The following is a 23,962-nucleotide window of genomic DNA, read 5'->3' as shown; positions in this document are numbered from 1 at the left end:
CCTGTGTGTAATCAAGTCTCCGTATAAATGCACCTGCTCCGTGATAGGCTCAGGGTTCTTTTTGAAGCACAGAGAGCATCATGAAGACCAAGGAACACAACAGGCAGGTCCGTGATACTGTTGTGGAGAAATTTAAAGCTGGATTTGGATACAAAATGATTTCCAAAGCTTTAAACATCCCAAGGAGCACTGTGCAAGCGATTATATTAAAATGGAAGGAGTATCATACCACTGCAAATTTACCAAGACCCGGCCGTCCCTCTAAACTTTCATCTCAAGGAGAAAACTGACCAGAGATGCAGCCAAGAGGCCCATGATCACTTTGGATGAACGGCAGAGATCTACAGCTGAGGTGGGACAGTCTGTCCATAGGACAACAATCAGTCGTACACTGCACAAATCTGGCCTTTATGGAAGAGTGGCAAGAAGAAAGCCATTACTTAAAGACATCCATAAAAAGTGTTGTTTCAAATTTGCAACAAGCCACCTGGGAGACACACCAAACATGTGTAAGAAGGTGCTCTGGTCAGATGAAACCAAAATCAAACTTTTTGGAAAACAATGCCAAATGATATGTTTGGCGTAAAGGCAACACAGCTCATCACCCTGAACACACCATCCTCACTGTCAAACATGGTGGTCCCAGCATCATGGTTTGGGCCTGCTTTTCTTCAGCAGGGACAGGGAGGATGGTTAAAATTGATGGGAAGATGGATGGAGCCAAATACAGGACCATTCTTGAAGAAAACTCGTTGGGAGTCTGCAAAAGACCTGAGACTGGGATGAAGATTTGTCTTCCAACAAGACAATGACCCCAAACAAAACAAAATATACAATGGAGTGGTTCACAAGTAAACATATCCAGGTGTTAGAATGGCCAAGTCAAAGTCCAGACCTGAATCCAATTGAGAACCTGTGGAAAGAGCTGAAAACTGCTGTTGACAAACCATCTCCATCCAACCTCACTGAGCTCGAGCTGTTTGCCAAGGAAGAATGGACACAAATTTCAGTCTCTCGATGTACAAAACTGCTATCAGTTTTGTACATACTTCAAGCGACTTGCAGCTGTAATTGCAGCAAAAGGTGGTGCAACAAAGTATTAAGTTAAAGGGGCTGAATAATATTGCACTCCCCACTTTTCAGTTTTTCTATTTCCACAAAAATGTAAAATAGCCAATAAATTTTGTTCAAATTCACAATTGTGTCCCACGTGTTGCTGATTCTTCACCAAAAATTTACATTTGGTATCTTTATGTTTGAAGCATGATATGTGGGAAAAGGTTGAAAAGTTCCAGGGAGCCGAATACTTTCGCAAGGCACTGTATGTAATGCTTGTTTTCAGATTCATATGCATTTAGTTTATACTGCTAATTATTTAATGTTATTTATTAAGTAAGTCAATTTAAGTAAATTCAATTCTTATGTGAGCATTTTCTTATTCATTACAATCCATTTGAATCCGTAACAATACAATGGGTGATGTGTGCGGGGGCCCCTGGCTCTGGTGAAAGAGGCATGGGAAGGGGACTTGACAAACTTTGGAGTGTCAGTCATCAAGTATGTCATGCGCTCCCAGGACCTTGGCACTGATGGTGCATGACAATATGGCCCAAGCCCAGACTGAGCAGAAACACTAGTATGATCAGAATGCTTGTGAGAGGACCTACCAGGTGCGTCAAAAACTGTGGGTACTGGTCCCTGTACCACAGAACAAGCTTCAGGTCACCTGGGAGGGCCCATACCTCGTGCACCAGCAGATCAATGCTGTCATGTACCTAGCCACCCTGGACCACGCCCGAGGAAGGCCTTCCACGTGAACATGATGAAGGCCTATCATGAGCAGAAGGCCTGCGCCTTCCCCGTGTGCAACCTTCCCAAGGAAGGAGAGGCAGAAACCCTCCTGGATCTGCTCACACCCAGGCCAAGGTGGGTGGATCCATTGAGGATGTGAAGGTTGGCAACCAGCTCTCGGAGGACCATATCTCTCCGCCTCAGGGCCTGAGGTGCAAACTGTCCAGTGGGGGTAAAAGCTGGTCTTTCATTCCTCTAAAAGACACAAAATAAAAGAATTGTTTGACTTCTGGAAGTGCATTGAGCAGCAGGGTGGTGTGCTGGTAGAAGGGAAAAAAAAATCTTTTAAATCTTCTGCCTGAGCGAGTGTGACCTGAGCGTAAGTGCGAACTGTGGTAAGTGTGTGACTTGTGATTCAGTGAAGAGGTATTTGGAAAACCTATAACAAATACCTGTGTGAGTTGCTGAATTGTAGGTTTCTGAGTGCTTTCTACCTGTTCAATTTTGGGGGGGCTTGTTTAACCTATTTTTTCTTTCTACAGGGTTAATCTCTTATTTTACTATTTGTGTTTTTAAGGGTTAATTATATTGCATTTAAATCTTGGTGTAACTATATTCACAAGGGGTTAATTAAGGGTGTGAGTTCATAATTAAGGGTTTATAAGGGGCAGCTGGTTGGGGCTCAACTCCTTTTGGAAATGCATTGAGCAGCAGGGTGGTGTGCTGGTAAAAGGGGAAAAAAAATCTTTTAAATCTTCTGCCTGAGCAAGTGTGAATGAGCTGAGTGTGACCTGAGTGTATGTGCGAACTGTGGTAAGTGTGTGACTTTTGATTCAGTGACTTTGGATTCAGGGAGTTTCCAAGGGAGGTATTACTGAATTGCTGATATATTTTATTAATACTTTTTATTTATTTTTGCTTATCTTTTTGTCTGGTGCAATCCCCATTAGGATGTGCTCAACTATTGCCAATGCCATCCAGTGCACGTCTTGCCGCATGTATGAAATCCTTGAACAGCCGGTAGAGGGTGCATACTGCTGTGCGAGATGTGAGCACGTTGTGCATTTGGAAGCCCAGATACAGGATCTAAATGTGCAGCGGGCAACACTGAGATCCATAGACAATATGGAAAGGAGTCTTTTGCTCACTGAGCAGACGCTCAATGGGATAGATGAGGGGGGGATGCTAGGTTGCAGGACAATGAAGCAGCTAGCTGGGTGACAGTTAGAAGGTGGGGTAGAGTGAAGAGCACCAGGGAGGCTAGTCCTGATCTGGCACACCCCAATAAGTTTTCTAGGTTGGCAGATGAGGGGAGTGTTAGTGCAGGAGTAGCACTGCTGCAGCAAGGCATGTCATAGAATCATAGAATCATAGAATCGTAGAGTTGGAAGGGACCTCCTGGGCCATCTGGTCCAACCCCCTGCTCAAAGCAGGATTCGCTAAATCATCCCAGTCAGATGTCTGTCCAGCCTCTGTTTGAAGACTTCCATTGAAGGAGAACTCACCACTTCTCGTGGCAGCCTGTTCCACTCATTGATCACTCTAACTGTCAAAAAGTTTTTTCTAATATCTAATCTGTGTCTCTTCCCATTCAGTTTCATCCCATTGCTTCTAGTCTTTCCTTGTGCAAATGAGAATAAAGTTGATCCTTCTACAATGTGACAGCCCTTTAGATATTTGTAGACAGCTATTAAGTCTCCTCTCAGTCTTCTCTTTTGCAAACTAAACATTCCCAAATCCTGCAACCTTTCCTCATAAGACAGGGTTTGCAGACCGGTCACCATTCTGGTCGCTCTTTTCTGAACTTGCTCCAGTTTGTTGATGTCTTTTTTAAAATGTGGTGCCCAAAACTGGACACAATATTCCAGATGAGGTCTGACCAAAGAGGAGTAGAGGGAAATAATGACTTCACGTGATCTAGACTGTATGCTTCTGTTAATACATCCTAGAATTGCATTTGCCTTTTTTGCTGCTGCATCACACTGTTGACTCATATTCAGTCTGTGATCTATTAGTATACCCAAGTCTTTTTCACATGTGCTGTCACTTAGCCCTATTCCTCCCATTCTATATATGCTTTTTTCATTTTTATTGCCCAGATGTAGTACTTTGCATTTCTCCCTGTTAAAAACCATTCTGTTAGTTGCTGCCCACTTCTCCAGTTTATTTAAATCTTTTTGAATCCTCTCTCTCTCTTCTCTAGTATTAGCTATCCCTCCTAGCTTTGTGTCATCAGCAAATTTAATCAGTTTACCCTCAATTCCTTCATCTAAATCGTTGATAAAGATGTTGAACAATACAGGGCCCAGGACAGAGCCCTGTGGTACCCCACTTGAGACATTCTTCCAACTGGATGTGCAGCCATTTACGACCACTCTTTGGGTCCGATCACTAAGCCAGTTATGAATCCACCTAACAGTTGCCTTGTCCATTCCATACTTAGTCATTTTTTCAATAAGGATTGTATGAGAGACTTTGTCAAATGCTTTGCTGAAGTCAAGATATACTATATCTACAGCATTTCCTTGATCCACCCAATCAGTGATACCGTCATAGAAGGAAATTAAGTTAGTCTGACATGACTTATTAGTTAGAAACCCATGCTGACTCTGTTTAATCACTTCATTCTTATCCAGGTATTGACATACATGTTGTTTAATAATTTGTTCAAAGATCTTTCCTGGTATAGAAGTCAGACTCACCGGCCTATAGTTGCCTGGGTCCACCTTCTTCCCCTTTTTGAAGATAGGAACAACATTTGCTCTTCTCCAGTCTTCTGGCACTTCTCCTGTTCTCCAAGAATTTTCAAAGATTATGGAGAGGGGTTCAAAAATTTCTTCTGCTATCTCCTTCAGTACTCTGGGGTGTAATTCATCTGGACCTGGAGACTTGAATTCATTTAGGTTAGCTAAGTGTTTCCTCACTATCTTTCTGTTTATAGATATCCTGGATTCTTCTATTCCCTTAATAGGACAGTGAATAACAGTTGATGTTGCATTTCCTTTCTGAGAGAAAACAGATGCAAAATAGGAATTTAAAAGTTCAGCCTTCTCAACATCCTGTCTTACCATTTCATCATTTTCATCCTGTAAAAATCCTATAGCATCTTTGACTTTTCTTTTACTTTTGACATATCCCCAAAATCCTTTATTATTGCTTTTGACATCTCTTGCAAGCCTCAGTTCATTTTCAGCTTTAGCTAATCTGATTTGTGCCCTGCAGGTTCTGCAGACAGCATTATATTCTTCTTTAGATATGCCTCCCTCTTTCCATTTTATAAACATTTTTTTCTTCCTTTTTAGCATGTGCTTAAGTTCTGTGTTCATCCATCCTGGTTTCCTTAAATGCTTCCTATTCTTCCCTCTTTTCGGAATTGTTAACAACTGTGCTTTGAGAATTTCATTTTTCAAGATTTCCCATCCTTCCTGGACATTTTTGTCTTTAAGGATATCCAGCCATTGGATCCCTCCAATTCTCTTTCTAAATCCCTTAAAATCTGCCTTTCTGAAATCTAACCTTGACGTCTGAGTCTTCACAGGTCTTCCACCTCTAGTAATCCAAAATTCTAAAATAGCATGGTCGCTACCTCCTAGGGTCCCAGCCACTTTTACCTCCTCAACCATTTCCTCCCTGTTTATAAGGATTAGATCCAAGGTAGCAGTTCCCCTTGTTTTCTCCCTTACCTTTTGGAAGATAAAGTTGTCAGCAAGAGAGGATAAGAATTTCCTTGACCTGTTAGTTTTGCCTGAGAGAGATTCCCAACAAATGTCTGGATAGTTGAAATCTCCCATGACAACTATGTCATATTTTTTGGAGAACTTGGCCATCTGATGCATAAAGAGTTCATCTATATCTTCGGCTTGCACAGGCGGCCTGTAGTAAATGCCTACAATGGTGTCCTTTCCATTGTTCTGTCCTTGTATTCTTACCCAAACAGTTTCCACAGAACTCCCAGTCTCTGAAGCTTCAATCTCTGTGCAGATATACGCGTTTCGAACATACAATGCGACACCCCCTCCTCGTTTATCAAGTCTGTTTCTTGCAAATAAGTTGTATCCTTCTAGTCTTGTATTCCAATCATGTGTATTGTCCCACCAAGTTTCAGTGATTCCAATTACATCATATTTCTGTTCCTGTGTTAGTAGTTCCAATTCTCCTTGTTTGTTGCCCATGCTTTGTGCATTAGTATAGAAACATTTTAGTTTGTGATTGGTTTCTCTTTCTCCAATATTTTTATTAATTAGATTCTTTCGTCTTTGTTCTTCCTTTCCACTTCTAATAGCAGAGTTCTCAATAGCATTTGTCAGGTGTATGGCTTTTTCTGGTCTTTTGCTTCCCTTCCCATGTTGTTCTAGTTTAAAGCTCTCCTTACAAGTGTAGCAAGGCGACTTCCAAATACATGCTTTCCAGTCTTCGTAAGGTGCACCCCATCTCTAGCAAGTAGTCCATCGTATAAGTAGTTCACTCCGTGATCCAGAAATCCAAATCGTTGCTGACGGCACCATCGACGTAGCCAGTTGTTCACCTGCAGAATCTTATTCCACCTCCTTGTTCCATGGCCATCCACTGGGAGGATGGAAGAGAAGACCACCTGCGCTCCCAGTTCTTTCACTTTCTTGCCTAAGTCTTCAAAGTCTCTGCAGATGATTTCCAGGTCGTTTCTTGCGGTGTCATTTGTCCCCACATGTAGTAGCAGGAATGGGTAGTCATCTGTAGGTCTGAAGAGTCCTGATATCCTGTCAGACACATCTTTAATTTTTGCACCTGGAAGACAGCACATTTCTCTTGTAGTTATATCCGGTCTGCAGATAGCGGCCTCTGTTCCTCTCAGCAGGGAATCCCCCATGACCACCACTCTCCGTTTCTTCTTCACAACATTTTTCTTTCTCCATCCAGGAGGACTCTGAGGGCGTACAAGGTTGCTGTTTGTTGGCAAAGTCTTATCCTGATGTATTTCTTCATCGTTTTCCTGCGTGAGAGCCTGGTACTGGTTCCTGAGCAGTATGGGTGCTGACTGCCTCCTGATCCTCCTGCTTCTCTGGGTCACATGTCTCCATTCCTCTGTTTCTTCAGGTGCACTTCGAATTTCTTCTCTTTCTGTAACATGAAGAGATAATTGTGCTCTGTCCAAGAACTCTTCACCTTCCTTAATGATCTTCAACGTAGCTAACCTCTCTTCGAGATTTTGCAACTTTTCCTCCAACAGGGACACAAGCTTGCATTTGTGGCATGTGAAGTTTGGCTTTTCCACTGGTAAATCTGTGAACATGTAGCAAGAAATGCAGCTCACCAAATGGCTCCTGGCCTCTTCCATCTTGAGATTTCTTAAAAACGATGAAAGATGAGCCAAATTTCGCGCGCCGATAGTCGCGCGGTTTTTCCAATTTCCTCTTTTCAGCTGCAACGGCCAAAACCCAGTGATCGTTGAGCTCGCGGAGACTCTTCACTTATCCCAGAAGGCACTGGGAATATGCAAATGATCTCCTCAAGACTCTTCCCCTGGTTTTCCGATTTCCTCTTTTCAGCTGCAACGGCCAAAACCCAGTGATCGTTGAGCTCGCGGAGACTCTTCACTTATCCCAGAAGGCACTGGGAATATGCAAATGATCTCCTCAAGACTCTTCCCCTGGTTTTCCGATTTCCTCTTTTCAGCTGCAACGGCCAAAACCCAGTGATCGTTGAGCTCGCGGAGACTCTTCACTTATCCCAGAAGGCACTGGGAATATGCAAATGATCTCCTCAAGACTCTTCCCCTGGTTTTCCGATTTCCTCTTTTCAGCTGCAACGGCCAAAACCCAGTGATCGTTGAGCTCGCGGAGACTCTTCACTTATCCCAGAAGGCACTGGGAATATGCAAATGATCTCCTCAAGACTCTTCCCCTGGTTTTCCGATTTCCTCTTTTCAGCTGCAACGGCCAAAACCCAGTGATCGTTGAGCTCGCGGAGACTCTTCACTTATCCCAGAAGGCACTGGGAATATGCAAATGATCTCCTCAAGACTCTTCCCCTGGTTTTGTCCTCTGAAAGGAGAAGTGTCTGCTCCAGTTAGGGGGAAATAGGAGAGCAGGGCAGGCTAGACAGGTTCTGGTAGTGGGAGACTCAATTATTAGGGGAACAGATAGGGCAATCTGTCACAAAGACAGGGATCGTCGAACGGTGTGCTGCCTACCTGGCGCTCGAGTCTGACACATCGCTGATCGGGTTGACAGATTACTGGGAGGGGCTGGTGAGGATCCAGCGGTCATGGTGCACATTGGCACAAATGACAAAGTTAGAGGTAGGTGGATGGTCCTTAAAGATGATTTCAGGGAATTAGGCTGTAAGCTTAAAGCAAGGACCTCCAAGGTGGTATTTTCGGAAATACTTCCTGTACCACATGCCACACCAGAGAGGCAACAGGAGATTAGGGAGGTTAATAAGTGGCTCAGGAATTGGTGTAGGAAGGAGTGGTTTGGGTTCCTGCAGAACTGGGCCGACTTCTCAGTTGGTTACAGGTTCTACGCTAGGGACGGGCTGCACCTCAATGGGGAGGGTGCAGCTATGCTGGGGGAGAAAATGGCTAGAAGGTTGGAGGAGTGTTTAAACTAGGGACGGGGGGAGGGTATTCCTTTTATAGGAGGGGAAGACAGTGCAGATAGAGACCTGGGAACAAATAATGGAATGGGGGTGGGGGTGGCATGGGGGGTGGGGTTAGAACAGTTAATAATTTAAGAAAGAATAGAGGTACAGAGAGATACATAAAGTGCATGTATACTAATGCCAGAAGCCTCGCCAACTAGATGGAGGAATTGGAGCTAATGTTGTTGGAACATAATTATGACGTGGTGGGGATATCTGAGACATGGCTGGACGAGAGCCATGACTGGGCAGTTAATTTACAGGGCTATAGTCTGTTCAGAAATGAACGAACAAATAAGCGAGGGGGAGGCATGTGTTTATATGTAAAATCATCCTTAAAACCCATCCTTCGTGATAATATATATGAATCTAATGAAAATGTAGAGTCCCTGTGGGTAGAGATAAGGGGAGGGGGGAAAAATAATAAATTATTGATAGGGGTTTGTTATAAGTCTCCAAAAATAATGGAAGCATCAGAGAATATCCTCATAAAGCAAATAGATGAAGCTACGACTCAAGGAGAAGTCATTATCATGGGGGACTTCAACTACCCTGAAATACATTGGGGAACCGAAACCTGCAGTTCCAGCAAAGGTAATAGGTTTTTGACAACTATGGGAGACAATTACCTTTCACAACTGGTTCAGGACCCAACAAGAGGGGGGGCATTGCTAGACCTAATATTAACCAATAGTCCAGACCGCATATCAAATGTAAGGGTTGAGGGTCACTTGGGTAATAGTGATCGCAAATTAATAAGTTTTCATGTATTCTTTAATAAGATGTGTAGTAGAGGGGTTACAAGGACACTAAACTTCAGGAAGGCAAATTTCCAACGGATGGGAGATGATCTTGGTGCTATTAACTGGGACGATATCATGAGACATAAAAATACACAAACAAAATGGGAGACGTCTATTAGCATCCTAAATAGGACCTGTGCACAATATATACCATATGGGAATAAACATGCTAGAAATAGGAGGAAACCACTATGGCTAAATAGAGCTGTAAAGGGTGCAATAAGAGATCAAAATGGGGGTGGCATGGGGGGTGGGGTTAGAACAGTTAATAATTTAAGAAAGAATAGAGGTACAAAGAGATACATAAAGTGCATGTATACTAATGCCAGAAGCCTCACCAACAAGATGGAGGAATTGGAGTTAATGATGTTGCAACATAATTATGACATGGTGGGGATATCTGAGACATGGCTGGACGAGAGCCACGACTGGGCGGTTAATTTACAGGGCTATAGTCTGTTCAGAAATGACCGAACAAATAAGCGAGGGGGAGGTGTGTGTTTATATGTAAAATCATCCTTAAAACCCATCCTTCGTGATAATATATATGAATCTAATGAAATGTAGAGTCCCTGTGGGTAGAGATAAGGGGAGGGGGGAAAAATAATAAATTACTGATAGGGGTTTGTTATAAGTCTCCAAAAATAATGGAAGCAACAGAGAATATCCTCATAAAGCAAAGAGATTTATCTGCGACTCAAGGAGAAGTCATTATTATGGGGGACTTCAACTACCCTGAAATACATTGTGGAACCGAAACCTGCAGTTCCAGCAAAGGTAATAGGTTTTTGACAACTATGAGAGACAATTACCTTTCACAACTGGTTCAGGACCCAACAAGAGGGGGGGCAGTGCTAGACCTAATATTAACCAACAGGCCAGACCGCATATCAAATGTAAGGGTTGAGGGTCACTTGGGTAATAGTGATCACAAATTAATAAGTTTTCATGTATCCTTTAATAAGATGTGTAGTAGAGGGGTTACAAGGACACTAAACTTCAGGAAGTCAAATTTCCAATGGATGAGAGATGATCTTGGTGCAATTAACTGGGATGATATCCTGAGACATAAAAATACACAAAGAAAATTGGAGACGTTTATTAGCATCCTGAATAGGACCTGTGCACAATATATACGGTATGGGAATAAACATGCTAGAAATAGGAGGAAACAACTATGGCTAAATAGAGCTGTAAGGGGTGCAATAAGAGATAAAAATAAAGCATTTAGAGAATTAAAGCAAGTAGGTAGTGATGAGGCATTAACTAAATACAGAAGATTAAATAAATTCTGTAAAAAGCAAATCAAAACAGCAAAGATTGAGACAGAGAGACTCATTGCCAGAGAAAGTAAAAATAATCCCAAAATATTCTTTAACTACATAAATAGTAAGTAACTAAAAAATGATAGTGTTGGCCCCCTTAAAAATAGTCTGGGTGAAATGGTGGATGAGGATGAGTAAAAGCCAATATGCTAAATGACTTTTTTTCAACAGTATTTACACAAGAAAATCCCATGACGGATAACATGATCAGGGATAAAAATTCTCCGTTAAATGTCACCTGCTTAACTCAGCAGGAAGTACGGCGGCATCTAAAAATCACTACAATTGACAAATCCCTGGGCCCGGATGGGATACACCCCCGAGTACTGCAGGAATTAAGCACAGTCATAGATAGACCATTATTTTTAATCTTTAAAGATTCCATAATAACAGGGTCTGTACCACAGGACTGGCGTATAGCAAATGTGGTGCCAATATTCAAAAAGGGGACAAAAACTGAACTTGGAAAATATAGGCCAGTAAGTTTAACCTCAACTGTGGGTAAAATCCTGGAGGGTTTTCTAAGAGAAACTATACTGGAGTATCTGGAGAAGAATAACCTTATGACCCAATATCAACATGGGTTAACAAGGGACCGTTCCTGTCAGACTAATCAGATAAGCTTTTATGAAGAGGTAAGTTCCGGACTAGACCAAGGGAATGCAGTGGACGTGGTGTACATGGACTTTTCAAAAGCTTTTGATACAGTGCCAGACAAAAGGTTGATACATAAAATGAGAACAATGGGGATAGGGGAAAATATGTGTAGGTGGGTTAAGAGCTGGCTCAGGGATAGGAAACAAAGGGTGGTTATTGATGGAGCACACTCGGACTGGGTCAGGGTTAGCAGTGGGGTACCACAGGGGTCAGTTTTGGGCCTGCTTCTTTAAAAACATATTTATTAATGAAATTGTAGGGGGCATAGAGAGTAGAATTTCAATATTTGCAGATGACACTAAACTCTGCAGGGTAACAATACAGAGGAGGACAATTTTATATTACAGGAGGATTTATGTAAACTAGAAGCTTGGGCTGATAAATGGCAAATGAGCTTTAATGGGGATAAATGTAAGGTCATGCACTTGGGTAGAACGAACAAGATGTATAATTATGTGCTTAATTGTAAAACACTGGGCAAAACAGTCACTGAAAGAGACCTGTGTGTATGGGTGGACGACAAACTCACATTTAGCGGCCAGTGTCAGGCAGCTGCTGCAAAGGCAAATAAAATAATGGGATGCATTAAAAGAGGCATGGATGCTCATGAGGAGAACATAATTTTACCTCTATATGTCACTAGTGCGACCACACTTAGAATACTGTGTACAGTTCTGGTCTCCGGTGTATAAGAAAGACATAGCTGAACTGGAGCGGGTGCAGAGAAGAGCGATCAAGGTTATTAGGGAACTAGAGGGTCTGCAATAACAAGACAGGATATTACACTTGGGGTTATTTAGTTTGGAGAATCGAAGGCTTAGGGGTGATCTTATTACAATGTATAAATATATGCGGGGACAATACCAAGACCTTTCTAATGATCTTTTTACTCTTAGACCTGTGACGGGGACAAAGGGGCATCCTCTACGTCTGGAGGAAAGAAGGTTTAAGCATACTCACAGATGCGGATTCTTTACTGTAAGAGCAGTGAGACTATGGAACTCTCTGCCATATGATGTTGTAATGAGTGATTCCCTACTAAAATTTAAGAAGGGACTGGATGCCTTTCTTGAAAAGTATAATATTACAGGGTATATACACTAGTTTCCTTAATATTGCGTTGATCCAGGGAGCTAGTCTGATTGCCGTATGTGGAGTCGGGAAGGATTTTTTTCCAAAATGTGAAGCTTACTGTTTGCCACAAGGGGATTTTTTGCCTTCCTCTGGATCAACATGTTAGGGCAAGTTAGGATAGGATATGGGTTGAACTAGATGCACTTAAAGTCTTCCTTCAACCTTTTTAACTAGGTTACTATGTAAAATAAAGCATTTAGAGAATTAAAGCAAGTAGGTAGTGATGAGGCATTAAATAAATACAGAAAATTAAATAAATTCTGTAAAAAGCAAATCAAGACAGCAAAGATTGAGAGAGAGACTCATTGCCAGAGAAAGTAAAAATAATCCCAAAATATTCTTTAACTACATAAATAGTAAGAAACTAAAAAATGATAGTGTTGGCCCCCTTAAAAATAGTCTGGGTGAAATGGTGGATCAGAATGACGAAAAACCAAAATGCTAAATGACTTTTCTTCAACAGTATTTACACAAGAAAATCCCATGACGGATAACATGATCAGGGATAAAAATTCTCAATTAAATGTCAAATGCTTAACCCAGCAGCAAGTACAGCGGCATCTAAAAATCACTAAAATTGACAAATCCCCGGGCCCGGATGGGATACACCCCCGAGTACTGCAGGAATTAAGCACAGTCATAGATAGACCATTATTTTTAATCTTTAAAGATTCCATAATAACAGGGTCTGTACCACAGGACTGGCGTATAGCAAATGTGGTGCCAATATTCAAAAAGGGGACAAAAACTGAACTTGGAAATTATAGGTCAGTGAGCTTAACCTTAAGTGTGGGTAAAATCCTGGAGGATTTTCTAAGCGATACTATACTGGATAATCTAAAGAAGAATAACCTCATGACCCAATAACAACACGGGTTCACAAGGGACCGTTCCTGTCAGACTAATCTGATAAGCTTTTATGAAGAGGCAAGTTCTGGACTGGACCAAGGGAATGCAGTGGACATGGTGTACATGGACTTTTCAAAAGCTTTTGATACAGTGCCACACAAAAGGTTGTTACATAAAATGAAAACAATGGGGATAGGGGAAAATATGTGTAAGTGGGTTAAGAGCTGGCTCAGGGATAGGAAACAAAGGGTGGTTATTAATTGAGCACACTCGACTGAGTCACGGTTAGCAGTGGGGTACCACAGGGGTCAGCATTGGGCCTGCTTCTTTTTAACATTTATTAATGACCTTGTAGAATCATAGAATCGTAGAGTTGGAAGGGACCTCCTGGGCCATCTGGTCCAACCCCCTGCTCAAAGCAGGATTCGCTAAATCATCCCAGTCAGATGTCTGTCCAGCCTCTGTTTGAAGACTTCCATTGAAGGAGAACTCACCACTTCTCGTGGCAGCCTGTTCCACTCATTGATCACTCTAACTGTCAAAGTTTTTTCTAATATCTAATCTGTGTCTCCTCCCATTTAGTTTCATCCCATTGTTTCTAGTCTTTCCTTGTGCAAATGAGAATAAAGTTGATCCTTCTACAATGTGACAGCCCTTTAGATATTTGTAGACAGCTATTAAGTCTCCTCTCAGTCTTCTCTTTTGCAAACTAAACATTCCCAAATCCTGTAACCTTTCCTCATAAGACAGGGTTTGCAGACCGGTCACCATTCTGGTCGCTCTTTTCTGAACTTGCTCCAGTTTGTTGATATCTTTTTTAAAATGTGGTGCCCAAAACTGGACACAATATTCCAGATGAGGTCTGACCAAAGAGGAGTAGAGGGAAATAATGACTTCACGTGATCTAGACTGTATGCTTCTGTTAATACATCCTAGAATTGCATTTGCCTTTTTTGCTGCTGCATCACACTGTTGACTCATATTCAGTCTGTGATCTATTAGTATACCCAAGTCTTTTTCACATGTGCTGTTGCTTAGCCCTATTCTTCCCATTCTGTATATGCTTTTTTCATTTTTATTGCCCAGATGTAGTACTTTGCATTTTTCCCCTGTTAAAAACCATTCTGCTAGCTGCTGCCCACTGCTCCAGTTTATTTATATCTTTTTGAATCCTCTCTCTCTCTTCTCTAGTATGAGCTATCTTGCCTAGCTTTGTGTCTTCAGCAAATTTAATCAGTTTACCCTCAATTCCTTCATCTAAATCGTTGATAAAGATGTTGAACAATACAGGGCCCAGGACAGAGCCCTGTGGTACCCCACTTGAGACATTCTTCCAACTGGATGTGCAGCCATTTACGACCACTCTTAGGGTCCGATCACTAACCCAGTTATGAATCCACCTAACAGTTGCTTTGTCCATTCCATACTTAGCCATTTTTTCAATAAGGATTGTGTGAGATACTTTGTCAAATGCTTTGCTGAAGTCAAGATATACTATATCTACAGCATTTCCCTGATCCCCCCAATCAGTGATTCTGTCATAGAAAGAAATTAAGTTAGTCTGACATGACTTATTAGTTACAAAACCATGCTGACTCTGTTTAATCACTTCATTCTTATCCAGGTACTTACATACATGTTGCTTAATAATTTGTTCAAAGATCTTTCCTGGTATAGAAGTCAGACTCACCGGCCTATAGTTGCCTGGGTCCACCTTCTTCCCCTTTTTGAAGATAGGAACAACATTTCCTCTTCTCCAGTCTTCTGGGACTTCTCCTGTTCTCCAAGAATTTTCAAAGATTATGGAGAGGGGTTCAAAAATTTCTTCTGCTATCTCCTTCAGTACTCTGGGGTGTAATTCATATGGACCTGGAGACTAGAATTCATTTAGGTTAGCTATGTGTTTCCTCACTATCTTTCTGTGTATAGATATTGTGATAAAACACTCCGGGATCGCCTTTGCTGGGGTCAAAGGTCACGTGCGTTCAGCATGAAACTCAGGCGCAGAGCCGGGATCTGGGTATAACTGACACTGGGTCAGGTTTATTAACGGTGAAAGCAATGCATAAAGGAAATAAAACATAAAACAAATCCTTGCCTGTCCGGCACTAACTAAACAAGGTACAACCTAACTACCAACTGGCGGGCTTCTCCCGTCCAGCCAAACCACAGTTGCAGTGGGCACTGCTTTCACTAACGTGTGTCACTCACACAGACAGGCTCTCTGTGTTCCCAGGCTGAGACACTCACACAACCACCTGGCAACCTTTTATATCCGCCTCCCATTATTCATTAGTCACCAGGTGAGATACTGACCAGACTAGGCCACATAGGAAAGGTATCTGGGCGAGATATACCTGCCCTCATCCACTATTCCCACATGATTCTCACATATCCCCCCCCTCTGCTCAGACCACTCTGGTCGAGCAATGACACCCGCCAAACAGTGCACTCGGGACAGGGCATCTGCATTCCCCATCTGTACCCCTGGGCGGTGCTCCACCGTAAAAGTGTAGGCCTGCAGGGCAAGGAACCACCGGGTCACCCGGATATTCCGTTCCTTGTGCAAGTGCATCCACTTGAGAGGGGCATGGTCAGTGATCAGTCTGAACTTTCTGCCCACCAGGTAATATTTGAGGGCCTCTAGAGCCCACTTAATGGCTAGGCACTCTTTTTCTACTACCGCATACTTTTGCTCATGTTTATTCAGCTTCCTGCTGAGATAGAGGACTGGGTGTTCTACTCCGTCCCTCACTTGTGACAATACGGCCCCGATACCGGTATCAGAGGCATCCATTTGTACCACAAACTCGCTGCGGAAGTCCGGAGTCACCAGTACGGGTTGAGAGCAAAGTGCCCGTTTTAAGCTATGGAAGGCTTCTTCAGCCGCTAAATTCCATTTAATCATGACGGAGTCTTTCCCTTTGGTAAGATCCGTCAGGGGGGTAGCGATGGCTGCAAAATTGGGTATGAACCGGCGATAATAGCCGGCGATCCCCAGGAAGGCTTGCACCTGCTTCTTGTTGACAGGTTGCGGCCAGTCATGAATCGCTTGAATCTTATCAACCTGGGGTTTAACAACACCCCTCCCAATTACATACCCCAAATACCGGGCTTCTTCTAGCCCGATGTGACATTTCTTGGGGTTCGCGGTTAGACCTGCCTCCCACAGGTCGTCAATCACAGCTTGTACTTTCTGGAGATGAGTCTCCCAGTCCAAGCTGTAAATGACAATGTCATCCAAATAGGCCGAAGCGTACTGCCTATGTGGCCTCAGGACTCGATCCATCAGTCTCTGGAAGGTCGCCGGTGCTCCGTGCAGTCCAAACGGCATATACACATACTGAAATAGACCTTCCGGCGTAACAAATGCCATCTTTTCTCTGGCAGCCTCCGCCAGAGGGATCTGCCAATACCCCTTTGTTAGGTCTAGGGTCGTAATATACCGGGCTTTTCCTAACCGATCTATTAACTCGTCGACCCGGGGCATAGGGTAGGCATCAAATTTTGAGACCGCATTCAGTTTCCTGAAGTCATTGCAGAACCGGATTGTGCCGTCCGGTTTAGGAATTAACACAATCGGGCTGGACCAAGCACTGTGCGACTCCTCAATGACTCCTAACTCTAACATTGCCTTTACTTCTCGGGAAAAGGCTTCACGGCGCGCTTCCGGAATTCTGTAGGATTTCACATGAACTGTGACGCCAGGTTCCGTTATGATGTCATGTTTCATTAGTGTAGTCTGCCCGGGTTTTTCTGAGAAAAACTTTTGGTTGTGAAGTAGAAACTGCCTGACCTCAGTCTTTTGCCGTTCCGAGAGAGTCTCTGCAACCCGTACCTCCGGTACGGTATGCGAGCAGATGGGACGGGCCAGCTCCGCTGACAAGGCAGACCGGTCTTTCCAGGGTTTTATCAGATTTACATGATAAATCTGTTCAGGTTTCCGTTTACCTGCCTGGTATACTTTGTAGTTTACTTCACCAACTCTTTCCTTAATCTCAAAGGGGCCCTGCCACTTTGCTAGGAACTTACTGTCCACCGTGGGGACCAGGATCAAGACCCTATCTCCGGGTGCAAACATACGGATCTTGGCGCCCCCATCATAGATTCTTTTTTGGGCTCCCTGAGCCTGCATCATGTGTTCTTTGACGATAGGCATAACAGCCGCAATACGGTCCTGCATTTGGGATACGTGATCTATCACCGTTTTAAACGGAGTGACCTGACCCTCCCAGGATTCTTTGGCGACGCCTAACAGTCCGCGAGGACGTCGGGCGTACAATAACTCGAAAGGCGAGAACCCCGTGGAAGACTGGGGCACTTCCCTGATGGCAAAAAGCAAATACGGAAGTAAATAGTCCCAGTTCTTCCCATCCTTGTCTATCGCCTTTCTCAGCATCTGCTTTAGTGTTTTATTGAACCGTTCGACCAACCTGTCTGTTTGAGGGTGATACACGGATGTGCGTAACGGTTCGATTTGTAACAACCGGCAGAGCTCCTTCATTACCCTGGACATAAAGGGAGTCCCCTGGTCGGTTAGTATCTGTTTTGGTATACCGACCCGACTAAACACATGCACCAGTTCCTTGGCAATCGTCTTGGTGGCCGTGTTACGCAAAGGGATGGCCTCCGGGTAACGAGTGGCATAATCCAAGATGACCAGGATATGTTGGTGTCCATGTGCAGACCGTGGAAGGGGCCCAACTAAATCCATCCCAATCCTCTCAAACGGGACCTCAATAATAGGTAGGGGTACCAAAGGGCTACAGAACCGGGGCTTAGGCGCCGAGGCTTGGCAGTCAGGACAAGACTCACAATATACACGAATATCGTGATGCATGCCTGGCCAAACAAAACAGTGTAATATCCTTTCAGTGGTTTTCTGGACACCCAGGTGACCTCCCATCACATGTCCGTGGGCCAGGTCCAGCACCTGCCGCCGGTAGGATTTGGGCACGACTAATAGTTGCACCGTGTCTTCCCCCTTTTTCTCTATCTGATATAGTAAATCATTCTCCAGGACCATGTAAGGATATGCCAGCCTAGAGCCAGGTTCTACGGGTACCCAATTTATCACTTTTACATTTGTCCTAGCCTGAGAAAGGGTAGGATCCTTTATTTGCTCGCTTTGGAAGTCATCTTTCTGAACTTCCAAATCCGGCAAACGGGGAGGTGGACGGCTGTCGGCCTCCTCCTCTTCCCTGGTCTCCTCCGTATCACCCGCCATGACTGAAAACGGGAACTGCAGGTCATTTCCAGCAGACTCTTCCCCCGAGTCTTCCGGGGAGACCTCTTCCAGGGGTTCGGGACCCACACGCGCCCTGGGAGAAGAATCATGTACACTATTACCCGAGGGCTTCAACTGATTCTCCCACAATTGCCAGAAGTGGGGAAAATCCCGGCCCAAGATAACATCATGCAATAACGCAGGGACGAGTCCCACTTTATGCTGCACAGACCCATAGGAAGTAGTAATGCATATGACCGTGGTGAGGTACGAACAGGTGTCTCCATGCACACACGTTACAGAAAATTTGTCTGACGGTCCAGTCGGGGCTGACACCAGACTGGCCTTCACCAGAGTCACCACACTTCCCGAGTCTAACAATGCCACCACATTTTTGCCATCAACAGTTAAATCACACAAGTGTTTTTCCACATCCTTTTGAGCGGCATTCACACTCACTACCTGTGCAACCATAGACATGCGTTTTTTAGAGTCTGTGACGTCGCACTGCATGGGTTCAGTAGTGACCGGACAGTTCGCAGCAATGTGGCCCATCTCTTGGCAGCGGAAACACCTAACGGGCCCCTTGCTTAGACCATAGTTCGTTACTCTCGGCCTCACATTGCGGGCAGTCCCGGTTTCCTCCCCCACTGTCTTAGGGATTTTTCCTTCTCCCCTACTCCCTGGAACAGTCTTACCGGTTCCACGTGGAGATGATGAAGAACGAGGAGGGGTAGCGTCGTCTCGGAGTCCTTCCGCCACGGAGTAACGTTCTACCAGATCCACCAGTTGATCTGCCGTCGTAGAATTTCCATGGCTTATCCACTTCCTCAGGGCTGGCGGTAGAGCTCTCAGGTACTTGTCCATGACGACTCTATGGATTATCTCTCGCGCTGTCAGCTCCTCGGGTTGTAGCCACTTCTCGTCACGTGGATCAGGTCGAACATCTGTGACCGCGGTGGTTTATCCGGCTGATAAGTCCATTGATGCACTCTCCGCGCACGGACAGCGGTCGTCACTCCCAGCCGTGCCAAGATCTCGGCTTTCAGTTTGTCCAAGTCCTGAGCAGCTTCAGGCTCTAAGTCATAATAAGTCTTTTGGGCCTCACCGGAAAGAAACGGTGCAATCAGGCCGGCCCATCGTGCCTTCGGCCATTTTTCTCGCACCGCCGCCCGTTCAAACATGGTCAGGTATGCCTCGACGTCATCTTCGGTCGTCATCTTCTGCCAGTACCGACTCACGTGAATCACTCTCGACTCAGCTTCCAGGTTAACCTCAGGTAAGCTTGCCAGGCGCTGCGCCACCTGCTGGAGAAGCGAACGATTGGTAGCTGTCATGTCCACCAACTCCTTCAGCTGGGCCATCATCACCCGATTAGCTTCTTGCTGGACGGCGGTGGACTGTACCAGCGCTTTCACCACGTCCTCCATGCTCATGCTTGCAACGTGATGCCCGCGTTCTCCACCACAATGTGATAACACACTCCGGGATCGCCTTTGCTGGGGTCAAAGGTCACGTGCGTTCAGCCAGAAACTCATACGCAGAGCCAGGATCTGGGTATAACTGACATTGGGTCAGGTTTATTAATGGTGAAAGCAATGCATAAAGGAAATAAAACATAATACAAATCCTTGCCTGTCCGGCACTAACTAAACAAGGTACAACCTAACTACCAACTGGCGGGCTTCTCCCGTCCAGCCAAACCACAGTTGCAGTGGGCACTGCTTTCACTCACGTGTGTCACTCACACAGACAGGCTCTCTGTGTTCCCAGGCTGAGACACTCACACAACCACCTGGCAACCTTTTATATCCGCCTCCCATTATTCATTAGTCACCAGGTGAGATACTGACCAGACTAGGCCACATAGGAAAGGTATCTGGGCGAGATATACCTGCCCTCATCCACTATTCCCACATGATTCTCACAATATCCTGGATTTTTCTATTCCCTTAATAGGACAGTGAAGCATAGTTGATGTTACATTTCCTTTCTGAAAGAAAACAGATGCAATATAGGAATTTAAAAGTTTGGCCTTCTCAACATCCTGTCTTACCATTTCATAATTTTCATCCTGTAAAAATCCTATAACATCTTTGACTTTTATTTTACTTTTGACATATCCCCAAAATCCTTTATTATTGCTTTTGATGTCTCTTGCACGCCTCAATTCATTTTCAGCTTTAGATAATCTGATTGGTGCCCTGCAAGTTCTGCAGACAGCATTAAATTCTTCTTTAGATATGCCTCCCTCTTTCCATTTTAAAAACATTTCTTTCTTCCTTTTTAGCATGTGCTTAAGTTCTGTGTTCATCCATCCTGGTTTCCTTAAATGCTTCCTATTCTTCCCTCTTTTCGGAATTGTTAACAATTGTGCTTTGAGAATTTCATTCTTCAAGATTTCCCATCCTTCCTGGACATTTTTGTCCTTAAGTATATCCAGCCATTGGATCCCTCCAATTCTCTTTCTGAATCCCTAAAAATCTGCCTTTCTGAAATCTAACCTTGACGTGCGAGTCTTCACAGGTCTTCCTCCTCTAGTTATCCAAAATTCTAAAATAGCATGGTCGCTACCTCCTAGGGTCCCAGCCACTTTTACCTCCTCAGCCATTTCCTTCCTGTTTATAAGAATTAGATCCAAGGTAGCAGTTCCCCTTGTTTTCTCCCAAACCTTTTGGAAGCTAAATTTGTCAGCAAGAGATAAGAATTTCCTTGACCTGTTAGTTTTGCCTGAGAAAGACTCCCAACAAATGTCAGGATAGCTGAAATCTCCCATGACAAATATGTCATTTTTTGGAGAACTTGGCCACTTGATGCATAAAGAGTTCATCCATATCTTCAGCTTGCACAGGCGGCATGTAGTAAATGCCTACAATTGTGTCCTTTCCACTGTTCTGTCCTTGTATTCCTACCCAAACAGTTTCCCACAGAACTCACAGTCTCTGAAGCTTCAATATCTGTGCAGATATACGCCTTTCTAACATACAATGCGACACCTCCTCCTCGTTTATCAAGTCTATTTCTAGCAAATAAGTTGTATCCTTCTAGCCTTGTATTCCAATCATGTGTATTGTCCAAGTTTCAGTGATTCCAATGACATCATATTTCTTTTCCTGCATTAGTAGTTCCAATTCTCCTTGTTTGTTGCGCATGCTTTGTGCATTAGTATAGAAACATTTTAGTTTGTGATTGGTTTCTCTTTCTCCAATATTTTTACTATTTAGATTCTTTTGTCTTTGTTCCTCCTTTCCACTTCTAATAGCAGAGTTCTCAATAGCATTTGTCAGGTGTATGACTTTTTCTAGCATTTTGCTTCCCTTCCCACATTTTTCTAGTTTAAAGCTCTACTGATGAGTGTAGCAAGGCGACTTCCAAATACATGTTTTCCAGTCTTCGTAAGGTGCACCCCATCTCTAGCAAGTAGTCCATCGCATAGGTAATTCACTCCGTGATCCAGAAATCCAAATCCTTGCTGACGGCACCATAGACATAGCCAGTTGTTGACCTGCAGAATCTTATTCCACCTCCTTGTTCCATGGCCATCCACTGGGAGGATGGAAGAGAAGACCACCTGCGCTCCCAGTTCTTTCACTTTCTTACCTAAGTTTTCAAAGAGAGAGAGAGAGAGAGAATTTTGGGGTTAATTCTGTGTCTGGAGGATCCGCCAGCAAAAAAAACGTTGCAAGGTCCATTTGGAAATCATTGAGGATGTTGACGGACACTAACATTGTGGCGGATCCTCAAAAAAACGGATGCAACGGACGGCAATCAGTCAGGATCCGCCACTAATGAAAGTCAATGGGGAAAAAAACGGATCCGCAAAGAAAAATGGCGGATCCGTTTTTTTTTTCAAAATTGGCGGATCTTGACTGATTGTCAAAAACGGAAGTGTGAAAGAGGCCTTAGCAGTATGGGCGCTGACTGCCTCCCAATCCTCCTGCTTCTCTGGGTCACGTTTCCATTCCTCTGTTTCTTCAGGTGCACTTAGAATTTCTTCTCTTTCTGTAATATGAAGAGATAATTCTGCTGTAAGAACTCTTCACCTTCCTTAATGATCTTCAATGTAGCTAACCTCTCTTCGAGATTTTGCAACATTTCCTCCAACAGGGACACAAGCTTGCATTTATGGCATGTGAAGTTTGGCTTTGGCTTTTCCAAACTAAATAACCCCAAGTGTAACCTGTCTTGGTATTGCAGACTCCCCAGTTCCCTAATAACTTTGGTCGCACTTCTCTGCACCGGCTCCAATTCAGCTATGTCTTTCTTATACACCAGAGACCAGAACTGTACAAAGTATTTTAAGTCTTGTTGCACTAGTGACTTATATAGAGGTAAAATTATGTTCTCATGAGCATCTATGCCTCTTTTAATGCATCCCATTATTTTATTTGCATTTGCAGAAGTTGCCTGACACTGGTCACTAAATGTGAGTTTATCGTCCACCCATACACCCAGGTCTTTTTCAGTGACAGTTTTGCCCAGTGTTCTACAATTAAGCACATAATTATACATCTTGTTTGTTCTACTCAAGTGCATGACTTTATATTTATCCCCATTAAAGCTCATTTGCCATTTATCAGCCCAAGCTTCTAGTTTACATAAATCCTTCTCTAATATAAAATTGTCCTCCTCTGTATTGATTACCCTGCAGAGTTTAGGGTCATCTGCAAATATTGAAATGCTACTCTCTATGCTCCCTACAAGGTCATTAATAAATATGTGAAAAAGAAGCGGGCCCAATACTGACCCCTGTGGTGCCCCTCTGCTAACCGTGACCCAGTCCGAGTGTGCTCCATTAATAACCACCCTTTGTTTCCTATCCCTGAGCCAGCTCTTAACCCACTTACACATTTTCCCCTATCCCCATTGTTCTCATTTTATTTATCAACCTTTTGTCTGGCACCGTATCAAAAGCTTTTGAAAAGTCCATGCACACCACGTCCACTGCATTTCCTTGGTCCAGTCCTCAACTTACCTCTTCATAAAAGCTTATCAGATTAGTCTGACAGGAACGGTCCCTTGTAAACCCATGTTGATATTGGTCCAGTATAGTATCTCTTCGAAAACCCTCCAGGATTTTACCCACAGTGGAGGTTAAGCTCACTGGCGTATAATTTCCAATTTCAGTTTTTGTCCCCTTTTTGAATATTGGCACCACATTTGCTATACGTCAGTCCTGTGGTACAGTCCCTGTTATTATGAAATCTTTAAAGATTAAAAATAATGGTCTGACTGTACTTAATTCCTGCAGTACTCGGGGGGTGTATCCCATCCGGGCCCGGGGATTTGTCAATTTTACTGATTTTTAGATGCCGCCGTACTTCCTGCTGGGTTAAGCAGGTGACATTTAATGGAGAATTTTTATCCCTGATCATGTTATCCATCATGGGAATTTCTTGTGTAAATACTGGTGAAAAAAGTCATTTAGCATATTGGCTTTTCCCTCATCCACCATTTCACCCAGACTATTTTTAAGGGGGCCAACACTATCATTTTTTAGTTACTTACTATTTATGTAGTTGAAGAATATTTTGGGATTATTTATACTTTCTCTGGAA

General features: G+C 43.6%; 1 long non-coding RNA gene across 1 annotated transcript in view; it reads left to right on the top strand.

The window, feature by feature from the left end:
* Positions 1-23,962, top strand: part of LOC141098145 (uncharacterized) — a 93,481-nt gene that overhangs the window by 11,428 nt on the left and 58,091 nt on the right. The gene's annotated exons all lie outside the window — the stretch shown is intronic.

Source organism: Dendrobates tinctorius, unplaced genomic scaffold, assembly GCF_039654945.1.
Source record: "Dendrobates tinctorius isolate UK_male_01 unplaced genomic scaffold, ASM3965494v1 ptg000087l, whole genome shotgun sequence".
Taxonomy (NCBI): Eukaryota; Metazoa; Chordata; class Amphibia; order Anura; family Dendrobatidae; genus Dendrobates; species Dendrobates tinctorius.
Note: the sequence above shows the minus strand (reverse complement) of the source record. Positions and strands in the feature narration are given on the sequence as shown.